The sequence below is a fragment of the Bubalus kerabau genome, chromosome 7, assembly GCF_029407905.1.
Source record: "Bubalus kerabau isolate K-KA32 ecotype Philippines breed swamp buffalo chromosome 7, PCC_UOA_SB_1v2, whole genome shotgun sequence".
In the NCBI taxonomy this organism is placed as follows: domain Eukaryota; kingdom Metazoa; phylum Chordata; class Mammalia; order Artiodactyla; family Bovidae; genus Bubalus; species Bubalus kerabau.
The window spans coordinates 18,302,591-18,319,804 of NC_073630.1; the positions used below are offsets into that span (position 1 = coordinate 18,302,591).

Sequence of the window (17,214 nt, forward strand, 5' to 3'; positions counted from 1 at the left end):
GCATATTCTAATGCATTGCAGCAATTTCTACTTCACTAAAACTGAAAAATCACTATATCTCTATTTTATATAAGTTGATGTTATGGTACCTGCATAACATTACTGCCAAAAAGTTATACAATATGCAATATTATTCTATTTACAACACATTAAGATCCTCCATGCTAGTCATGTGTCAACTAATCTATCAGATTGCACAGTGGTCACAGTTTTCAAGCATTTAACAGAAAACCATACAGATATTTTAACATATAAGCAGAAAAGAAACGGAGCTGTAGTTCAGCATGATAGCTTTAATTTACAGTTTCTTAGTGTTTATATTTGGAATATTACACAAAGAATGAATGGCTATTTCTTCATATGCATCCTATGTTTTCTATCCTTATCCCACTTCTAACTATACTTATAAATGACTTTGTGACTGTGTCTGAATTCAATCCTTTCTAATAACCATAATGACACCAAAATCATTCTTGCATTAGCATTTGGCCTGTGTAAGTTCTGAAAGTATTAACTGTAAGAATAAAATTGGGGTTGAAAAAGAGTCCTAGAATTTCCATTAAAATGATTATTGAGTATAAGTTGACTTCAAAAGTTAAAGACAGTTCCCAGAAGCATCAACACAGCAGAGGAAGAATGATATGTTTTAACACAGATGTACATTAATAAATGTTATAGCTTTGGTTTAATATGAACCTGTAAGAATTTTTTTTCAGTACAGAGAAGGATGCATGCATGCTTAGTTACTTTAGTCGTGTCCAATTCTTTGCAATTCTATGGACTGTAGCTCTCCAGGCTCCTCTGTCCATGGTATTCTCCAGGCAAGAATACTGGAGTGAGTTGCCATGCCCTGCTCCAAGTGCTCTTCCTGACCCAGGGATCCAATTGAGTTTCCTGCATCTCCTGCAGGTGGATTCTTTACACACTGAGCCACCTGGGAGGCCCAACAAAGAAGGAAAACAAGTACGTCAAGTATATCTACCAGGCATTTTTACATAGACAACAATTTGCCACTGGCTACCAGAGTAATTTTAACTATTAACAGCATAACTGTTAACAAAATATGTCTTTAAAAAAGTGATACATTTTGCTAAATAAATGATCTTTTCACTTTTAAGTATAACAATCAAGAGACTGTAACTTCAGTGCTACTTTGGTGATTTTTCAGGTGAATCTCTATCTAATATTTGACATATATTCAATCAAATCTTTCTCATCTGAATTTTCATGTAAAAAAGGTATGTCGGGTGGCCATCAACAATATTACAGGACACAAGTGAAATATAATTATTTGAGCACACATAATTCTTACTGATGCATTTATTTCCTCCTATGCTTTGCTGTTAGGCCTCTTAAATCATTTAACACCAGAATCTTAGAATATCTGTGTATTAGTTTAATGGAAAACTCTAAGATTTTCAGAGACATGTGATATGAAATAATAATGAAGTATAAATTAAATCGTGTGTTTTGCAGTGATATAAAATAAAATATAATGCATATTATAAGTGTATGCATAAATATAAATGCTATAAAACTATTTCAGAAACTCAACAATGAGGTTCAAAAATAATAAAGAAAAGCAAAACTTACTATTAATAAGTAGCAATTATGCTGCTGAAACAGTAAAATGAACATCCTGTCCTTATTGCTTTTCTACCCTCCTACTAAATTTTGCCAATTAGATACAGAAGGTCATAGGAAGACTCAAAGCACATTTACAGGGTAATTGTACTGAGAGCAATCCAATTATGTTTAAATGCTTCCGTAATATTATCATTCTTACGGAAACCTCTGTTACACCAGCTTTATTTAGGAGACACAGCAGATGCTGCTTTCCATTTACCTACTTCCCCTCACTCTACTAAGTCTGGAATGTGGTCCAGTCAGGATATTATTCGGTACAGACTGTCTCGGTACCAGTCCCCGCAAGTGAAATTCACTGGCTATATATAGATGTCCAGGATTAATGCATAACAGATTGGAAAATGATGAGCTATTTTAAGTATTCTTACATCATCAACATAAGATGAATAACTCTATGCCTTTGTTATATGATTTCACCTCTCCAAATAACCATTTTTGAGGAATAGTATCTGGCAAGCTGTTATGATTTGTTGTTTACTGAAGATGTTCCTAGTCTAGACTTTCTTGATTCTTTGAGTGTCATGTGTTCTAACTTATCAAAAAAAGTCATAAAAAAGTAACTGTGTTATCTAAGAAAAAAAATTATTATTCTAAAACAGTGCCAATAACATATAATTTTTTCTTTAATTCTAAAAATACAATTTGGATATTTTATTCTACATATTTCTTCTATGATTCACTCATAGGAAAATATCTGCCTCTTTTTTGCTTTTTTCTGGTGAGACATGACAAATATAAATATCCATTAGGGATGGCTGAAAAACAGCAAAAAAATGCATTATGCTGAGTTTCGTCTGATTTTGTATATTTCAAATGATGTATATACTATTACACCTTTGCACATCTAAGTTTCATTTTCAAGTAACATATTCAGTTCAGTCAGTTCAGCCATTCAGTCATGTCCGACTCTTTGCGACCACATGGACCGCAGCATGCCAGGCCTGCCTGTCCATCACCAACCCCTGGAGTTTACCCAAACTCATGTCCATTGAGTTGGTGACTCCATCCAACCACGTCATCCTGTCGTCCCCTTCTCCTCCCGCCTTCAATCTTTCCCAGCACCACAGTCTTTTCCAATGAGTCAGTTCTTCGAATATGGTAGCCAAAATATTGGAATTTCAGCTTCAACATCAGTCCTTCCAATAAACACTCAGGACAGATTTCCTTTAGGATGGACTGGTTGGATCTCCTTGCTGTCCAAGGGACTCTCAAGAGTCTTCTCCAACACCACAGTTCAAAAGAGTCAATTCTTCAGCCCTCAACTTTCTTTTTAGTCCAACTGTCACATCCATACATGACTACTGGAAAAACCATAGCCTTGACTAGACGGACCTTTGTTGGCAAAGTTAATGTCTCTGCTTTTTAATATGCTGTCTAGCTTGGTCATAACTTTCCTTCCAAGGAGCAAGCATCTTTTAATTTCATGGCTGCAGTCACCATCTACAGTGATTTTGGAGCCCAAAAACATAAAGTCAGCCACTGTTTCCACTGTTTCCCCATTTATTTGCCATGAAGTGATGGGACCAGATGCCATGATCTTAGTTTTCTGAATGTTGAGTTTTAAGGCAACTTTTTTACTCTCTTCTTTCACTTTCATCAAGAGGCTCTTTAGTTCTTTGTTTTCTGCCATAAGGTTGGTGTCATCTGCATATCTGAGGTTTTTGATATTTCTCCCAGCAATCTTGATTCCAGCTTGTGCTTCATCTAGCCCAGCGTTTCTCTTGATGTACTCTGCATATAAGTTAAATAACCAGGATGATAATATACAGCCTTGACGTACTCCTTTTCCTATTTGGAACCAGTCTGTTGTTCCATGTCCAGTTCTAACTGTTACTTCCCGACCTGCATACAGGTTTCTCAAGAGGCAGGTCAGGTGGTCTGGTATTCCTATCTCTTTCAGAATTTTCCACAGTGGTTTGTGATCCACAAAATCAAAGGCTTTGGCATAGTCAATATAGCAGACATAGATGTTGAATCCTATTTAACATAATGCATACAATGTAATTGAGTGTAATACATAGATACATAATTTTATTACACATGAAATTTCTGGCTATATAATGTTGAAAACATACAAAAATCCAATATCTCAAAATCAGTTTTTATCATTTTTTCTCTCTAACTGGATTAATGACTTAATATGTCTCATAAAAACTGAATGAACTGTTGCTACTACTCTAGACAACCAAACAATATGCATTCTGTAAAATGTTGATGATAAAATTTTATTATTTGATCCAGTAGCACATACTTCTTGTCACAATGAATGATTTAGTATTAACTGCTCTAAAACTGAAATCAGTTTTTGACACATATTCTCCAATGTCTAATTGGCCTATATCCAGCAACTGAATCCAGCATGCAAACATGTTTAGTTACCTCAGGGTATATTTTACAACTAATTCAGCTTTTAATCATTTACGGGGGTGTCAAATCACTTAAAATGCAATATTTTATGGGCCCTGGTGAATGATGGATAATATTTGTTATGAAAATGGCTCTGGGTAAAATTATCGAGACCATCTAGTATGGAGTAAGTCTTTAAGGTCTCAATCACTTATTTATTTTTATGTTGGACCAGATGCAGAATTATTTACCAAGGAAACACCAGGTCCTGAGTATTTCCTTTTGCTATCCTCCTGTAGATATGGCTTGACTAGTTTAGACAAAATACCAGGCTTGAAATTTGTTTACAGACATCAACTATCCTTAGCTGATTATAAAGCATATGGGCCTGTCTTTTAATCAACAGAATGACTACTGTGTCTCCAGATTCCCACAGACTATAATCTCATACTCTTTGCTCCTGAATAATAAGATAAATGAAAAGGAACAGAAACTATGATTGCTATTAATGGGGCTGCTCTTGGAGAACATTGGATCATGTATCACCCTTTATGTTGAAAATAGTACTTGAGAAGGCAATGGCACCCCGCTCCAGTACTCTTGCCTGGAAAATCCCATGGATGGAGGAGCCTGGTGGGCTGCCATCTATGGGGTCGCACAGAGTCGGACACGACCAAAGTGACTTAGCAGCAGTAGCAGTGAGCCAGAGTCTCAGCATTGCACTTGGATGTCAGTGTTTCAACATCTTGAATAAATGCTTTTATTGGACTTCTCTGTGGCATCATGTGCTCAGCTAGGACTGATTAATGCTGTAGGAGCTATCATATAAAGTCTGCATTTGTAGTAATTTTATAGATTTTTAAAGGACCTTATCTATTATATCACACAGTGGTTCCTTGAGGCATCAGGGGAAATTATCCAGAATTTTCAGAAAAAATATTTTTATATTATGATTATGTTGAATCTTAAGATTATGTTTCTCCCTTCACTTCAGTTTCTGAGAATCATAGAGTTCAATCTTTACCCAGAACTAACAACATATTAAGAATTTTGTTATTTTTATTTGAGTATTAACCTTATCTCTATTTTTCTTCAAATTAGAATTTTTGTTTGTAATTTTTCAGAGAGTTCACTCTTATTAACATCATTCTCTTTTTATTAATTCACTTTTTTTTCATCATGTCCTATGGCATGTGGGATCTTAGTTCTCCAGTGGAGGATTGAACCCATGCCCCTTGCAGTGGAAGCATGGAGTCTTAACCACTGGACCACCAGGGAAGTCAACTTAAGTAACTTTTTAACATTTACTTAAAAAAAATCATATTAATAATTTATTTAGAGTAGCTTTAAATTCACCTTAAAATTGAAGAGATGTACATAGATTTCCTTTATAGCTCCTGACCATACAGATTCATAGTGATAGATAGATAGTGAAGTCACTCAGTCGTGTCCAACTCTTTGCGACCCCATGGACAGTAGCCAACCAGGCTCCTCCCTCCATGGGATTCTCCAGGCAAGAATACTGGAGTGGGTTGCCATTTCCTTTGCCAGGGGATCTTCCCGACCCAGGGATCAAACCTGGGTCTCCTGCATTGTAGGCAGACACTTTACTGTCTGAGCTGCATAGCCTCCCCAATTATCAGCATCTACCACCAGAGGGGTACAGCAAGGGAATTCCAGAAAAAAACTAATATAACAAAAACATAAAATACTGCTTCATTGACTATGCTAAAGCCTTTGCCTGTGTGGATCACAACAAACTGTGGAAAATTCTTCAAGAGTTGAGACTATCAGATCACCTTACCTGCATCTTGAAAACCTGTATGCAGGTCAAGAAGCAATAATTAGAACCAGACGTGGAACAACAGACTGGCTGATTATTGGGAAAGGAGTATGTCAAGTTTGTATATTGTCACCCTGCTTATTTAACTTCTATGCAGGGTACATCATGTAAAATGTTGGGCATATATCTTACAAGCTGGAATTAAGATGAAAGTGTTAGTCTCTCAGTTACTCTTTGCAAACCCATGGGCTGTAACCCACCAGGCTTCTGTGACCATTGGGTTTTCCAGGCAAGAATACTAAAGTGGGTTGCCATTTCCTTCTCCAGGGAATCTTCCTGACTCATGTATTGAACCCAGGTCTCCTTCACTGCAGGCAGACTCTTTGCCTTCAGAGACACCAGGGAAGCCAGAATCAAGACAGTCAGGAGAAATATTAATAACCTGAGATATACAGATGAAACTACCCTAATGGTAGAAAATGAAGAGAAACTAAAGAGCCTCTTGATAAGGATGAAAGAGGAGAGTGAAAAAGTTGGCTTAAAGATCAACATTCAAAAAACTAAGGTTATGGCATCTGGTCCTATCACTTCATGGCAAATAGAAGAGGAAACAGTGACAGATTTAATTTTCTTGAGCTCCAAAATCACTACAAATGGTGACTGCAGCCACAAAATTAAAAGGCTGAAAAGCTATGGCAAACCTAGGTAGTGTATTAATAATCAGAGACATCACTTTGCTGACAAAAGTCTGTATAGTTTTTCCAGTAGTCATGGATGGATGTGACAGTTGGACCATAAAGAAGGCTTAGTGCTGAAGAATTGATGCTTTTGAACTGTGGTGCTACAGAAGACTCTTGAGAGTCTCTTGTACATCAAGGAGATCAACCAATCAATGCTAAAGGAAAACCATCCTGAATATTCATTGGAAGGATTGATGCTGAAGCTCCAGTACTCTGGCCACCTGATGTGAAAAGCTGATTCATTAGAAAAGACCCTGATGCTGAGAAAGATTGAGGGCAGGAGGAGAAGGGGGTGACGGAGGATGAGATGGTTGGATGGCATCACCAACTCAATGGATATGAGTCTGAGCAAACTTCAGGAGAAAGTGAAGGACAGGGAAGCCTGGCGTGCTGTAGTCCATAGGGTCATAGAGATTTAGGAACTAAAAGCAATAACAAATCACTCAAAGTCCATAATTTACACTGCAGTTCACTTTTGGTGTTGTGCATTCTATGGGTTTGGAAAAATATATTATGACATGAATTCATCATTATATTATAATAGAGAGATAATATAATAACAGATATAATAACAGGTATATCTTAAAATAAGTATGTGTAAAGATACTCTACATTATGTGACATCATTATACATCATCATGTAAGCATGTAAAAACATATACCACATCATGCATCATCAAGGAAAGGTAAACTAAAACAACAATAGGATACTACCACACACCTTATAGAATGACCCCAAATCTAAAACACTGACAATACCAAGTACTGGTGAAAAGGTGAAGCATAAGTCCTCTCATTCATTTCTAATGGGAGTGCAAAATGGTACAGCCAATTTGAAAGACTGTTTGGCAGTCTTCCCAAACTAAATATAGTCTTAGCATATGATCCAGAAATTCTGCTCTTTGGTATTTACCCAGAGGAGTTGAAAACATATCCACACAAAAACCTCCACATGGATGCTGATAGTAGCTTTACTCATAGTTGGCCAAAACTGGGAAGCAAATAAGATTTCCTTCAGTAGATGAATGGGTAAATAAACTGTGGTACACACAGACAATGGAATATTAATCGGCACCAGAAAGAATGAGTTATTAAGCCTTGAAATAATGAAAGAACTTTAATGTATATTATTAAGTGAAAGAAGCCAGTCTGAAAAGGTTACATATTGTATAATTCCAATTATGTGACATTCTGGTTAAGGCAAAAATACAGAGACAATAAAATGTTCAGATCAGTGTTTTCCAGGGGCTTGGAGTTTGGGAGGAAGGGAGATGAATAGGCAGAGCACAGAGGATTTTTAAGGCAGATAAAATATTCTGTACATAGTCATGTATTGATGTGAGAATTGGTCCACAAAGAAAGCTGAGTGCCGAAGAATTGATGCTTCTGAACTGTGTTGGAGAAGACTCTTGAGAGTCCCTTGGACTGCAAGGAGATCAAACTAGTCAATCCTAAAGGAAATCAGTCCTGAGTATTCATTGGAAGGACTGATGCTGAAGCTGAAGCTCCAGTACTTTGTCTACCTGATACAAAAACTGACTCACTGGAAAAAACCCTGATGCTGGGAAAGATTGAAGACAGGAGGAGAAGGGGATGCAGAGGATGAGATGGTTGCATGGTATCACCAACTCGATGGACATGAGTTTGAGCAGGCTCTGGGAACTGATGATGGACAGGGAAGCCTGGCATGCTGCAGTCCATGGGGTCATAAAGAGTCGCACAAGACTGAGCAACTGAACTGAACTGGATTGGTGATATCATAATGATGAGACATAAGTCCAAACTCATATAAAATGTACAACACCAAGAATGAACTGTAATATAAACCAGTGATTTTGATGATTATGATGCACCAATGTAGGTTCAATCCTGGTAAAAAATGTGTCATCTTGTTGAGTGACATTGATAATGAGGGAGGCTCTGCATATGTGGGATTAGTCAAAGAGGACATCCCTGCATTTCCCCTCAGTTTTGTTTTGAATCTGAATCTGGTGTAAAAATATAAAGTCAATAAAAATTAAAATAAAAAATTTTAAAGATGGATGATACACAATCAATTTCTCTAACGAGTTCACAGTTCAAAGAAGTAGACAGATAAGTGAATGAACATTATCAATAGCATGCAGTGAGCTAGGCCACAGAAGAGTCAAGGGCTGGGTGCTAATGAACAGAACAGGGATCTATAATCCACTCTAACTCCAATAGATCAGGTCAGAGTCAAGAAATAATGCCCTGGAGATGGTGATCCAGCTCAACCTTGTAATCATCATTTTGATAATATTGATAAATTCATTTGCTTACATTAAAATTCATCATAATTTAACTCCCATGATTTTTATCAATAATTGTATTCTACCCCAACTATCTCAAGTCTGGTTACATAGAAAAAGCAAATTAATCAAATCAGAATTAGAAGATCTGAATGTCTTCATTCAGTCATTTTTCCTGCAAATTTATATAAGAGGAAATAGAAATTGTATCAAAAGCACAGAAATTATTTCTAAGTTTTATTTTAGTTATCAACTATAGAAATGAATAGTGTTATTTAAGACTCATCCCATTCTGGTGTATTTATATTTTAATAAATATATTATTTTGGTGAGACATGGTAATAATAAGTCAATCTATCATTAACTTCCAACGAACTTATCTCTAATACTTTCAATGTATTCCTAAAGTCAACACTCTCTGAGCAAGACTATGCTTGAGAAGCATTAGGTAACTTTTCAGAACTGCTTTTTAGGCTTAAATGACAAACAAAAACTGTGGTTTTTACAGAAGCAAGTAAAATCCTCCAAAATATCAGGCTAAAGATTTTGATTAAATTTAGTAGCCTGAAGGGATCGCTTCTTCTAAATGCATACAAAGGTCATTTCTTTTATTACTTGAAAATTATGGTTCTTATATTGTATAGTTGTAGCCTAGAGGCAAAATAATGAGTAATTATTGAAACATTTTATCTCTAAGTTTTTGTTATAATAATTCATTTTTATTGACATGAAATGTCTATAAATACAATTATAAAATTATAAGCACATTGAATTTTAATCAATAGCTCCAACTATTCAATTATATTATAACCAGATCAGTTATTAAGACTTTAAAATACCATTATATTTGCATAATGCTTACATTTTGTTTCTTTAAATATTTAATAATTTTTCAGCTTGAGTTGGATACCTACTCAAAGATAACAAAAATAGGGTAGCTTGAACAAAACATTACAAATATGAATTATCCACCATTTAACTACCTTTAGCATTGCTTGCCATATTTTGCCATACTGACATTTTAAATCCATGTAATATCTTTGTACAATTTCTTCAGCTTAAACTAAAACATTGACTGTAAACCAATGGTTTCTTGACACGGCATTTTATTTAACTTACTTTTCTTATATTATATGCCTTTTGTTCTGTTGTAATTGCTTATTGCTTCCATTACAGTAATTACCGTTCTTCATAGTTTCTATCACAGAAAACTTCCTGCACTTCCTATTACTTAGAACATAATTTTATAAACGACAATAAACAAGGGGGAAAGGAGAAGGTACAGAGTTTTTATTTCTGGTCATAAAAGTACCACTTGTTGGTTTTCTACTCAATTGATTGTGTTCATTATAACAAATCCAGGATCACTCCTGAAGAGATGGTCATAAGAAGAATGAAATCCCCAGTAAATGGGACATGTTACAGGAAGCACATAACTGAAATCAGCACTTGCTGAGCTTGTGCTGTTTCACGAGCTAGATAAAATGTAAGAGCCACCATCTCCCAATCTAGTGATTTTTCTTTATGACTATTTCTCACAATAGTAGCATCAGCTTCATCTCAGAAGTAAAGTGCAAAATCAGACTCTAGAGTTATGGTCTAGTAATCTGTGTTTTAAAAAGCCCCCCGCCCCCACCACTGCCCTAAGGATCATGATGTGTGCCAAAGCTTGAGAACTACTGCTTTAGGAGTTGTTCTTAAAGATCACTTCTCTTCCTCACAAAATTCTTATTTTTATAAGGGAAATTACCCATATTCATTAAAATGCAGGACTGCTTCATGAACTTTCCCCAAGTAATCTGCAATCTCCCTGGAACAGGGACCTCTCCTCTGTGCTTGCTCATGATGAATCTCCAGAGTCCTGCAGTGGAATGGATGGGTCACCTAGCTCTCTGCAACATTATTTTTGGTGAATGCCATCACACTTTTGAAGTTGACTCTAACAGATAAGTATTATACAAATACACAAATAATTACAATGAAGATTATATAAAATATTAAAATCAAATGTGAGGGAAAAAATTGATATAGCATTTCAGTTACTATGGCTTAGACATGTCTTGTGATTACTTGGTAAGATACAACATTGAGCTCAAAGACATTTTCATAAATGTTTACTATAATTAGGTAATATTTATATTTATATAGTACGGTTTCACTGTATATAATATATGCATATATTATGTCATTTATTTATTCATGATAACATAAAAATGTTTACACTTACATAATACAGTTTAAAATGCCTTCATATCAATTGTCTCTTTTAATCAATATATGATCAGTTTTTGAGGCAAAATATAGAAGTCACCAACAAAAGAAGTCAATTGAGAAGCATTAGCTCACACTTTTTCTGAGTTGCTTTTCAAAACTTACTGTCAAGATAATATATTTTAAAATTTTGCACTTTGCATGAGTTACATCCATATTGTTAACTCATGTGCTTCATTCTTTAACCTATCTTTAAAAAGGTTCATGCAGCTACCTTTGCAAATGTTTTCTCCCTTGGCTCCTGGTCTGTTCATTTTTCTTATCCTTGATGACAGTATGCATAGAAAGTCCAAAGCAATTTCACAAGAATAAGATTCATCATGTTAATTCTGTATTTACTGATTTTCTAAGTAATACTTAGAAATAATAGGTGTAGGTTACTATTCAGTCTTACCTTTAAAGCATTTACAGAAAAAAAGTACTATCAACATAAATATAAGTGCAATTCTCTATAACATGTAGCACCTGGTCTGCCCTTGGCATTTGCAAAATTAAGACAAGAGCAGAAATGGAGGCTCAAAACACTATGTCTAAACATGCAAATGTTATATTAAACTCTAAACAACAAAGAGTTAAACACGCTCTAATCTCCTCATTTGGAAAAGGCACTCCTCAAAATTAAGTGGAAGGACAGACTTTAGTACCTAAATGTAGCCATGCAGTGTGCCCTTGCTCCTCCAGTCCTGGCTCAGCTCTGCACTATAGAGAAGAGCCCCTTGGCCTGGACTAACACAGGAGTTCAAAGTCTCTACAAACAACTTCCCCTTGGCCAACACTTAAGCCTGGCAGTACCCATGACACTAATATAATCCACACTAGAGAGAACCCAGGCAGGCTGTGGACAGACTAAGGGCCATTTGGATACAAAAGTCCAGCACATAGGATTTGTTCAATATCATGGTCCAGAAGGTGTATGGGGTCTGAGTGCACACATCCCGGCAGGCCCAGGGATGCCTCAGCTCATGGAGAGAGGCAGCTGGAAGGAAACCAGAGTGTGGGTCCTCAAGCATATGGCAATGCAGATAGGGTTTCTATGTGCCTTGGTCCAAGGGTGTACCTGTGCAGCACACAAATAAAGAAGGCCTTTGAAGGTAACACATTCTACTTGTCTTTGTCCAAGTCAGTGAATTTCGTCATGATTTCACTTCTTTTGAAACAAATAGCTTTCAAATCCCCACCCCCTACCAAGTATTTCCAAGTTAGATTGAGATCGGCCCTCTAATTGCTTTTCACATCATTTTTGTTCACTTTTTTCTCCCATTATAATGGTATTATTATTGTAAGAAAGGAGTCATGTTGCCAGGGTAACCAGAGTGGAGAAGAGACATTGCTGTCGCTACAGAAAACTTAACTCCTCTTGAGTAAGTTTCCATTGTAATATTAGATCCACTCAACTTATGTGAACAACTTACAGTTTCTGCCTATTTCTCACCTCCCTCCCTCCTTCTGTCTCCCCACCTGCCCAAGTATGGCTCTCCTTTTGATTTCCTTTGGAGCCTACTCTTTTTCTACCAACTATTTAATACGGGCACTGTCTCCTTTATTCAATAGATTTTCTCTTCTGTTCGTTACTGCACACTCAGCACTGCCAAATGACAGCACTGGCAGCTCATTTAAACTTAGAGAACCATGTTCTGGTGGTAACTCTTCAAGCTGGCCTTGAATTAGAACATCTGCAGCAGCCTGTGCTAGACAATTTCTCTGCCATTATTACTGCCCCACAGGACAGAACTGGGCTGCCCAAAGTTGGCAGTGAGACTAGAACAGGAAGCAATCTCAATCTCTCTTCAAAGTTATTTTCTATTTTCACTTAACATTTTCTGTGCCTTATTGTATAATTAAACTTTTATCTCAAAAATTATTTCATTGAAAGGAAGATGTAAGGTCACTACCATAGGCCAATCATTAAAATTGGAAGCAGAATTACAAATGACTTATTAATTTATATCAAACAAACAGGCCAACAATTAAGCTGGTTTGCATACATTTAGTGGTTTTCATATTAGACATTTTTTTGTATTCTTGTTTATTTTATAATATTTTACCTAATATTTTGAATCATACTAGTTTACTGTGAATAAAAAATAACACACTTTTACACATTTTCTTGGGCTTTTCTTCCTTGGGATTTAAACTTAACTAGGAAATATATCCCCATGGTATATCAGGCTGTGTGCTCTAAAAGTTCTGAGTAACACTACTGGGTTGACCAAAAGGTTTGTTTGGTTAGTAAATATGCTGTTCAATAAAGTTCTCCATGAAAATGAAAAATATGCCTTTTACCTAGATATGAATGAACTTTCTGGCCAACCCAATATATTAGCCTATTTTTCATGAACCCACAGTGGTTAAATTGAAAAAAGCTTCATACTCTACTGCTTTCCAAAAAGGATCCTGGTTATTTCCACCTCATTCTAAGGGGAAACAATCTCAAATCTTGTGACTACTAATTTGTCTTTGTTGTTGCAATTGCTGCTGCTGCTGCTGCTGCTAAGTTGAACCAGTCGTGTCCGACTCTGTGCGACCCCATAGACGGCAGCCCACTAGGCTCCTCTGTCCCTGGGATTCTCCAGGCAAGAACACTGGAGTGGGTTGCCATTTACTTCTCCAGTGCCTGAAAGTGAAAAGTGAAAATGAAGTTGCTCAGTCAGGCTAGTTGTCACTGAATGCAAAAGAAACCGATTCTGATTTAGAATTCAATTTGCTTAAGGAGACATTTGCAAAGAGATGATGTTAGAGCAAAGCAAAAAACATAAAAGTCAAGAAAATACTGGAAAAGGGGAAGAAGTACAAGATGTACATAGGAAAGTAAACAAACACCGGGGAAGTAAAGAAAGCAAGATCTACTGGTACAATGACTAGTGAACAAGGACAACTAGTGGGATGCAATCAAAACCACGTTTAACATGTTACCACTCTATCCATTCAGCTTTGTTCAGTGGGGCTAATTTTCACTTGTCACTAGATAAAAATTTAGCCACTCACAGCTTTTCTGCCAACTCGCAGCTAAGTCAAGTTGCTGTCACCTTGTATAACAAAGCAGAGCCTAATTCAGTACAATGAATACAGTCAGACTACTGACTGTACAATGCCTAGTCACATATCTTAAAATTCAAAGTTTTTGACTTTACACAAAATGATAGTTACTCCCCTTTTCCCAGTAGGTTCTGTCTTAAGTGAAAAGACATGACTTGAATACTTGCAGTCATGAGCAACTGCCAGTCAAGCTGCCTGCATTTGGGGCTTGGCTGAGGTAGAAAGCAGAGTCCTTCCCAAGAGCAGGTGTTTTTTGTTGTGGTTTTTTTTTTTTTTTTTGGTTTCTTTGTTAATCCCCCCACTTCTCCCATCACAGAGGGATATACCCTCCTTCAGTTACAGCTTTCACAGGTCTGAGTTTGATCAGAGGAGTAAAACTGCTAAAGGGAGATATAGAGCAAGCAACGTATGGCAGGGGGGCCTTCTCAGGTAGCACAGTGGTAAAATAATCAGCTGCCCAAAAGACACAGGTTCAATCCCTAGGTCGGGAAGACTCCCTGGAGAAGAGTTACCCCCTCCAGTATTCTTGCCTGGGGAATCCCATAGACAGAGGACCCTGGCAAGCTACAGTCCATGGTGTTGGAAAGAGTCTGATATGAATGAGCATGCTCGCACACATCTACACACACAGTTTACTGCAGGAATCATACAAGTGCAAGAGATAGTAAAGCAGTCTGTTGTCCTGAATCTGGTGACGACCCTAGAGTTCCTACAGGTTAGTCAGACTGTCTGTCAAAAAGGAAAGCTAGGCATGGATGAGAACAGAGACAAACTGTACCTTGCAGGACATAAAGGTACTTTCAAGGCTCATAAACTAAAACTATGTAGCTATTAGTAATTTTCAGGATAGAAAGGCATTCTTTTATTTGGAGTTGCACACTCACATTGGGCCAACTAGCTAAAGGAGAAGATCTAGGAAATAGGAATTATGAGTTCAGGTATAGCATTATGCTAATTAGGTGAGTCAGTGAAATAGCAACCATGTATACAAAAACCACCTGACCTCTGCATTGACTTTCAGAGTTTAATGGTTAAGATTTAGTTCAACCTTTCAAGTCTCTTTCAAATTTCCCCACTCAGTCAGCTTTTCCCATCAGGAAGCTTTCATAAACCTTTTATCCTTCTCCATCAGAGGGCAGACAGATTGAAAAACACAGTTACAGGAAACTAACCAACTGATCACATGGACCACAGCCTGGTCTAATTCAGTGAAACTATGAGCCATGTTGTGTAGGGCCACCCAAGATGGACGGATTATGGTGGAGAGTTCTGACAGGACATGGTCCGCTAGAGAAGGGAATGACAAACCACTTCAGTATTCTTGCCTTGAGAACCCCATGGGCAGTATGAAAAGGCAAAAAGATAGACACTGAAAGATGATCTCCTGAGGTCAGTAGGTGCCAAATATACTACTGGAAATCAGTGGAGAAATAACTCCAGAAGGAATGAAGAGATGGAGCCAAAGCAGAAACAACACCCAGTTGTGGATGTGACTGGTGATGGAAGTAAAGTCTGATGCTATAAAGAACAATATTGTATAGGAACCTGGAATGTTAGGTCCATGATCCAAAGCAAATTGCAAGTGGTCACACAGGAGATGGCAAGAGTGAATGTCGACATTTTAGGAATCAGAGAACTAAAACGGACTCAGTTCAGTTCAGCCGCTCAGTCGTGTCTGACTCTTTGCCACCCCATGAATCGCAGCACGCCAGGCCTCCCTGTCCATCACCAACTCCTGGAGGTCACTCAGACTCACATCCATCGAGTCAGTGATGCCATCCAGCCATCTCATCCTCTGTCATCCCCTTCTCCTCCTGCCACCAATCCCTCCCAGCATCAGAGTCTTTTCCAATGAGTCAACTCTTCGGATGAGGTGGCCAAAGTATTGGAGTTTCAGCTTTAGCATCATTCCTTGCAAAAAACACCCAGGGCTGATCTCCTTCAGAATGAACTGGTTGGATCTCCTTGCTTTCCAAGGGACTCTCAAGAGTCTTCTCCAACACCACAGTTCAAAAGCATCAATTCTTTGGTGCTCAGCCTTCTTCACGGTCCAACTCTCACATCCATACATGACCACAGGAAAAACCATAGCCTTGACTAGAAGAACCTTTTTTGGCAAAGTAATGTCTCTGCTTTTGGTCTAGAATGGATGAATTTAACTCAGATGACCATTATATCTACTACTGTGGGCAAGATACCCTTAGAAGAAATGGAGTAGTTACCATAGTCAACAAAAGAGTCTGAAATGCAGTACTTGGATGCAATCTCAAAAATGACAGAATGATCTCTATTTGTTTCCAAGGCAAACCATTCAATATCACAATAAACCAAATCTATGCCCTGAGCAGTAATGCTGAAGAAGCTGAAGTTGGATGGGTCTATGAAGACCTACAAAACCTTCTAGAACTAACATCCAAAAAAGATGTCCTTTTCATTACAGGGGGCTGGAATGCAAAAGTAGGAAGACAAGAAATACCTGGAGTAACAGGCAAATTTGGCTTTGGAATACAGAATGAAGCAGGACAAAGGCTAATAGAGTTTTCCCAAGAGAATGCATTGGTCATAGCAAACACCCTCTTCCAACAACACAAGAGATACACATGGGCATCACCAGATGGCCAACACCGAAATCATATTGATTATATTCTTTGCAGCCAAAGATGGAGAAGCTCTATATAGTCAGCAAAAACAAGACCAGGGGATGACTGTGGCTCAGATCATCATCTACTTATTGCCAAATTCAGACTTACATTGAAGAAAGTAGATAAAACCACTAGACCATTCAGGTATGACCTAAATCAAATCCCTTATGATTATACAGTGGAAGTGAGAAATAGATTCAAAGGATTAAGTCTGCTAGACAGAGTGCCTGAAAAACTGTGGATGAAGGTTTTGACATTGTACAGGGGTGAGGATTAAGACCATCCCCAAGAAAAAGAAATACAAAAAGGGAAAATGGTTGTCTGAGGAAGCCTTACAAAATAGCTGAGAAAAGAGATGCAAAAAGCAAAGGAGAAAAGGAAAAATATATCCATCTCAATGCAGAGTTCCAAAGAATAGCAAGAAGAGATAAGAAAGCCTTCCTCGTGATCAATGCAAAGAAATAGAGGAAAACAATAGA

General features: G+C 37.4%; 1 long non-coding RNA gene across 1 annotated transcript in view; it reads right to left on the reverse strand.

The window, feature by feature from the left end:
• Window positions 1–519: 519 nt before the first annotated feature.
• LOC129657156 (uncharacterized) overlaps window positions 520–17,214 on the reverse strand; it is a 29,209-nt gene continuing 12,514 nt past the window's right edge. Inside the window, exon 3 of the long non-coding RNA XR_008716566.1 lies at window positions 520–934. This is a non-coding gene — a long non-coding RNA (uncharacterized LOC129657156). The remainder of the gene's footprint in view (window positions 935–17,214) is intronic.